The sequence below is a fragment of the Rattus rattus genome, chromosome 9, assembly GCF_011064425.1.
Source record: "Rattus rattus isolate New Zealand chromosome 9, Rrattus_CSIRO_v1, whole genome shotgun sequence".
Lineage (NCBI taxonomy): Eukaryota > Metazoa > Chordata > Mammalia > Rodentia > Muridae > Rattus > Rattus rattus.
In genome coordinates this window covers 83356460-83363195 of record NC_046162.1, presented here as the reverse complement: position 1 = coordinate 83363195, position 6736 = coordinate 83356460, and the positions used below count along the sequence as shown (strand labels likewise).

The following is a 6736-nucleotide window of genomic DNA, read 5'->3' as shown; positions in this document are numbered from 1 at the left end:
CTTTTGTTGTCGTTGTTTAAGTTTGTTTTCTCAAGACGGTTTCTTTGTGTAGGTTTCTTGTGTGGCTCTTCTAGAACTGGCTCTGTAGAGCAGGCTGGCCTCGAACTCAGAGATTCACCTGCCTCTGCCTCCTGAATACTAGGAATATAAAGGCCAGCGCTACCAACGCCCAGCTAAAGCAACTATTTTTTATTATTATCTTTCTTTAAAGACTTATTTATTTAATATATATGAGTACACTGTTGTTGTCTTCAGACACATCAGAAGAGGGCATCGGATCCCATTACAGATGGTTGTGAGCCACTATGTGGTTGCTGGGAATTGAACTCAGGACCTCTGGAAATGCAGTCAGCACTCTTAGCCATTAAGCCATCTCTCCAGCCCCTATTATTATATTTCTTTTGTGTTTGTGCGTAGACACACAGGCCGCAGGGCTAGAGTGAAGGTGAGAGAAATTGGTTCTTGGCTTCCATCATGTGGGTATTGGGGATGGAATTCAGACTACCAGACTTGGCAGCAAGGTCTTTTTTACCTGCTGAACTACCTCTCCTACCTCGGCAGTGATTCTTAGCCTGGATTTTTATTCAAGCTATAAACACTCCAAATCAGTCTTTCAAGTACTAAGGAAAGTAGCAACATGTCAAACAGTGTGGTGAATGCCACTTTTCTTAAATATGCATAGACAAGTCACACAAAGTAAGAGGATGTAAAAACCACTCGTTTTCTTGAAACTAAAATTTAAACTTGGAACTCTTTCTGCTATCTTGAGCAATCTCTAAATTCTGTGACCCTCCTGGGAGAAGGAGAATGTATTTATCCCTTTTGATGCCTCAGGGGAAAGCTTGGTAAAACTGGACAAAAATATGGTTTATGTAAATACATTGTTTAGCTTATATAAGATTTGTATTTGAGCATTCAGTAATTATTAGGTGCTATCTACAGGGAGAATTCGTGCTTAATGTTTATAAAGCAGTTGGGTTTAGGTGAGAAGATAGTTAAAAAAAGAGAAAAGGTAAAAAAAAGAGAGAGAAGAGAGAGAGAAAAGGTGCCGGTAGTGGTGACACAGGCCTCTAGTCCCAGCACTTGGGAGGCAGAGGCAGGCCAATAGCTGAGTTCCAGACCACTCAAGGCTACACAAAAGAAACCCTGTCTCAACAAAACCAAAGACAAATGAAAACAAACAAACGAATGATAGGACTGGAAAGATGGCTCAGTGGTTAAGAGCACTGGCTGTTCTTCCGGAGGATGAATGAACCACATGGCATCTTAAAACTCTCTAACTCCAGTTCCAGGAAATTGGACGACCTCACACAGACATGCAGATAAAGCAACAATATACATAAAATGAAAAAAATTATTAAAAAACTAATAGCATAAGTAAATAAAAAGAGAAAAATGGAGTTAGCTTGGTCAAATGCAGTGGATTTGCTTTTTGAGTTTGTATTTTGTCATTTTGGAAAGTTAAACTACTTGACTGTGTACTTGGGCAATTAGATGCTGTTAATATCTACAATCTAATTTTTAATAGACAGGGTGGCACAGACCTGTAGTCCCAGCTACTCAAGAGGTTGAGACAGAATGATCAAAGTTCTAAGGCTCACCCTGGCATACAGAGTGAACACAAGTCCAGTTTGGGCAGTTGAAACCTAATCTCAAAAAATAGAAAGAGGGTTCAGGATGCGTCTCAGTTGTAGAATGCTTGCCTTGAATGTTGAATATCAATTCCCAGTACTAAAAAACACAGAGACACACACCAAAAACCACTGTGTGTGTGTGTGTGTGTGTGTGTGTGTGTGTGATCATTCTCTGCTGAAACTTTGCATCACATTCTAGTCCCTGTCAATCCCAGCGCTGCTTTGAGTTTTGAGTGTGGCCTTCATGGCCTTCATGAATATATACTTTGTGCAAATGCAATAATACAGTAATTGTTCTTCTGGGACTGATGTGCTTCACTTGGATGATGTTCTCAAGATTAATTTATGTGGCAGCATCTGTTGGAATTTCCCTCTTCTCTGTCTGTCTGGTACGAGAGAGAGAGAGAGAGAGAGAGAGAGAGAGAGAGAGAGAGAGAGAGAGAGAGAGAGGGGGAGAGGGAGAGGGAGGGAGAGAGCGAGCATGCAAGGTTGTGCAAGAGCAGTTGATCATGTGAGCTGTGGAGACAACTTCCAGTAGTCTGTCCTTCCACCATGTGAATCCCAGAAATCCAACTCAGGTCTTCAGGTTTAACTGCAAATATTTTTATCCACTTAACTATCTCTCCAACTCTTTACATCTCTGTTTGTTGAGTGTTTTTTTTTTCTTTTTAATTATTATCAGAGCTAGGGAGATAGTTCAGTGGATAAAGTGTGTTTCATGCAAGCATAAAGACTTAAGTTCAAATCTCCAGAATGCTTGTAAAACTGAGCATAGTGGCACTATACAATCCTATTGCTCCTACATTGAGATGTGAGACAGATAGGAAACTCCCTAGAAGCTTGTGGGCTAACTGACCTGGAATATGCAGTGGTATCTTTGTTAGGGTTACGGTTGCTGTGATGAAACACTAATACCCTTCCACATCACAGCTCATCTTAAAAGGACAGAAACTCAAGCAAGGCTGAAACCTGGAGAACAGGAGCTGATGCAGAAGCCATGGAGGGGTGCTGCTTACTAGCTTGCTCCTCAGGACTTGCTCAGTCTGCCTCCCTATAGATCAAAGCACCACCAGCCCAGGGATGGTACCATCCACAATGGACTGGGCCCTTCCCCATCAATCTCTAAGTTAAAAAAAAAAAATGTCCTACAGGTTTATCTATACCTTGGTCTTCTGGAGGCACTTTCTTAAATGAGGCTCCCTCCTCTCAGATGACTTTAGCTTGTGTCAAGTTGACATAACACAAGCCAGCATAATCAAGGTGGAAGGTGATGGCCAGTAGTTCACTCACTGCCATATGCATTCCATTGCACTGATGCGCCCAAACTCCCTGGCATAAATACATGCCCACACACAAGTTATTATAAGAAAAAAAAAATCAAAGGCAGAGCATGGCGTCTTGTGGGTCCTCATTCTTCCCCCATCACCCCCTCCGGGGTGTGGAAGTACCACTGGAGAGGCTGGGCTTTAGGGAAGTGCTAAGACACACTCAGGGTAGGAAAACACAGTCTATCATGTGGGAGACCAAAGTTGGGGTTCCCTGACTTCTGAGAATCCAGTCGCGGCTGGGGTGCCACACAGAGGAGTAGGGAATGAAGTGTTGGGGGTCCATGGGCCCACAACGAGGCCAAGACCGGGTGCTCCCTAACTCCTGGACATTCAGGCAGCTGGGAATTTGGGGCCTGTAGGCTGAGGGCAGCGACAAGCCTGAAGCTGTGGGGTGAGAATTTCGGCTTAGCTCATTGTGGAAAGTCCTTAGCTTGGCAACAGTTGTCTAGGAGCACAGAGAGGCCTTCTGTGGGAGACTTAGGTAGCAGAAGGCTTTCTCATGCTCCTCACTGGGGTTCTTGATGCAAGAGGCAGTCCTTGGTTCCAAACTGTTTACTGATTGTTCATTGTGGAAAATGGATGCAAACCAACTCCTCAGGGTGGACCAGAGATTAAATACCGTTTGTAAAGAGGAATGTGTGGGAGGGGAAGCTTATTGGCTAAACCCTCAGGGTCTCTGGATACCTCATTAGCATAGAGAACTCTGTTCAGGGCAATGTGAACAACGTGGGGAGTGTGGACACGAGTTCAGGGCAAGCAATCTAGTAGGGAGGAGGGAGGCACTTACCATCTCAGGTGGGTATCTGGGTACTGGGATCTCAGAATCCCTCTGCCTTACCAAGTTTCCTGGTCCACTGTCCCACATTGTCTCATCTGTAATTCCAGCATTCAGAGGCCAAGGCAGGAAAACTGTCTCAAATTTAAGGGCATTATGTATTAAGTAACAGGCTAGTCATAATTATATAATGACACTGTTCTCAAAAAAAACCTGAAAAGGATCAGGCCCCCATGGTGAAAGGAGAGGACTGACTCCTGAAAGTTGTCTTCTGACCTCCACACATGCTTTCCTTTTCAGGAAATAAATAAATAAAATGTAATTACAAAATGAATCTTTCTGTTTGGCAGGACAAGGGACTGAGGTAGGTGCAGTGCACATTTTAGATATCAAAAGTAGACCTGACCTCCAGGTTCTCCCAGCATCCCTCAGTTCCTAGATGGCATACCCTGTTCCCAACTCTGAGCTTTCCAGCCCAAGGGCTGAGCTACCTTCTTCTCCCAGAGGCTCTTCCCTATATAATTCAGATGTTTTAGTCTGCACCCCCCACCCCCACCTCTGTTTGTTCTTTCTCTAGGCTTGAACCCTTTTTCCCCTCCCCCTTTCCACATAGTGACTTCCCTGGCCTTGGTCCTTGAGGCCAGTGAACTACCCCCCCCACCCCGAGAGCAGCGTTCCAATAAAAGTGCTTTTAATATAGTCTAATCTGCCTTGAATCGGTTCGTTTCAGCGGTGGAGAAATAACCTATCACTTTAGTGCTGGGAATCTATAGCCTCACACATGCTAGAGAAGCCATTTACCACTGAGCTATATCTGCAGTCCATTTGTTCAAATTTGAGACTTCTGTGATTCCAAAGTTGACCTCAAATTTATAATCCTCTTGGCTCCTTTGGAGTAGTGGGATCACAGGTATGCATTGCCAAGCCTGACTCAATATTCTGTGGGTGTTGTGGTTGGTTTATTGGTTTTAAATCAGGGTCTCTGTAGCGTAGGCTACCATAACTTACTATGCAGTATAGACTGGCTGCAAACTTGAGGCAATCAATCCTTGTACTTCAGCTTCCCAAAGTGTTGGAATGACACGTGTCAGCCACCATGCCTGGCTTAGTAATGTCACCTCTTTGTCCTAAGGCAGATGGTATGCATAAGTAGGCCAGTAATGACAAACACCTTGTGAAATATTGTAACTGAATTTTGTGAAGGCTGCGGACCTGTTAAGGACACTGTTATTAGTTTAAGGAGGTATCACTAGGGGACAGGTGTGATAGCTCAATGAGAAAGACATTTAGTGCCAAACCCTGAGGACCCTGAGTTCTAGTCCCAGGACCTACATGGTGGAACGAAAGATCCAACTGATCACCTCTGAGGGATCACGAGTTGTGCCACTTGCATGCAAGTTCATACACACACAGACACATATACTAAATAAATGTAAAAATCTAAAAAGTATGCATAGAAAGCCAGGTAAGGGGCTTTCCTGCCAAACCTGACGACCTGAGTTTGATTCCCAGGACCCACAAATTGTCTTCTGATCTGATCACCACATGTGCATCATGGCACCTTCATACCCAACAACTGATAAATAAACAAGTAAATAAGGTACTCCTAGGACCAATATGAATGGTCATTAGGTAAGGATGCTTGCTTCCAAATCTGCAAACTAGAATTTAATTCTTAGAAATCACATGGTGGAAGAAAAGAACTGACTTCATGGGTTTTCCTCTGACTACACACTGTTTCATGGCACATACATGCCTACACACATACACACAATCAGTAAATAAATGAATAAGTAAGTGTTGACAAGAAAAAAGATTTTCAAGTCACAAAACTTCTAAAACTAGTATTTAAGCTTTGAAAATTGTGGTAATGGTGCTTTAGTTTACGTGTAACTCCTTTTTCTCTTTCGTGTTTAGTTGCAACCCAGATTTCAAAGTATCTTGACATTTCTATTTTTCTTTATCTGGAATGCTTCACAAATTGTCATATGCTTGCACAGGGGCCATGATAATCTTTTTTGTATCATTCCAGTGTTACTATCTGTGTTGCCAGAGCAAACACTTAATATTTATTCTACACCAGAGAGGTGATGCTTTATTTATAAGTCGTATATATGCACATGTGTATATAAGGTATAAGATATTATATATCTGTATATATATAATATACACTTTCTTTTAGATTATGCATATATGTGTGTATATGTTTTATATATGTATGTATGTTATTTATATGCATATATATTAAATACATATTTATACTTAATACCAGCACTCAGGAGGGAGGCAGAGGCAAGCAGATCTCTGTGAGTTTAAGACTGGCCTGGTCTACAAAGTGAGTTCCAGGACAGCCAGTGCTCTGTTATACAGAGAAACCCTGTTTTGAAAATATTAATGAATTCATTCATTCATTAATATAAAACAACTAGCAAACCATCAAAAGTAGATCACTTTTCTAGGATGTGTGAGCCCCAGAGTTCAGTTTCTAGCACTTGAAAGGTCCCCCACCCCCACCCCGTGTCCCTGTTTTTTTTCTTCCCATGTCAGACATCTCCATTTTTAATTGTCATTTTTAGTTTGAGTAAGATGTTTAAAGCAGCATTGTTAGGTTGGAGAGATGGCTTATTGGTTAAGAACACTGACTGTTCTTCCAGAGGATCTAGTACCTCACAACCATCCATAACTCCTGTTCCAGAAAAATCTAGTGCCTTCTTGTGGCATCCAAGGACACTTAATGCATGTGGTACACAGACATACAGAGCACCCATACACTTTTTCTTAAAAGCATTGTTTTACACGCATACTTTCTTTTCTCTCTTTGAAACTGAACTTTTAACTTACATTATAATAGCAGGCGTTGTGGCCTACATGCCTTTAATCTCAGCAGGCAGATCTCTGTGAGTCTGAGGCCAGCCTGATCTACATATCAAGCTCCAGACTGCATTAAGAAACTCTGTCTCAAGAAAGAAAAAGAAAAGAATAATGATAAATAAACTATA

The 6736-nt window shown here is 42.1% G+C and overlaps 1 non-coding gene across 1 annotated transcript; it reads right to left on the bottom strand.

The window, feature by feature from the left end:
• Positions 1-5695: 5695 nt before the first annotated feature.
• On the bottom strand, positions 5696-5799 carry LOC116910642. Its single transcript, XR_004389179.1, has one exon. It is a non-coding gene; the product is annotated as a U6 spliceosomal RNA (small nuclear RNA).
• Positions 5800-6736: the final 937 nt, after the last annotated feature.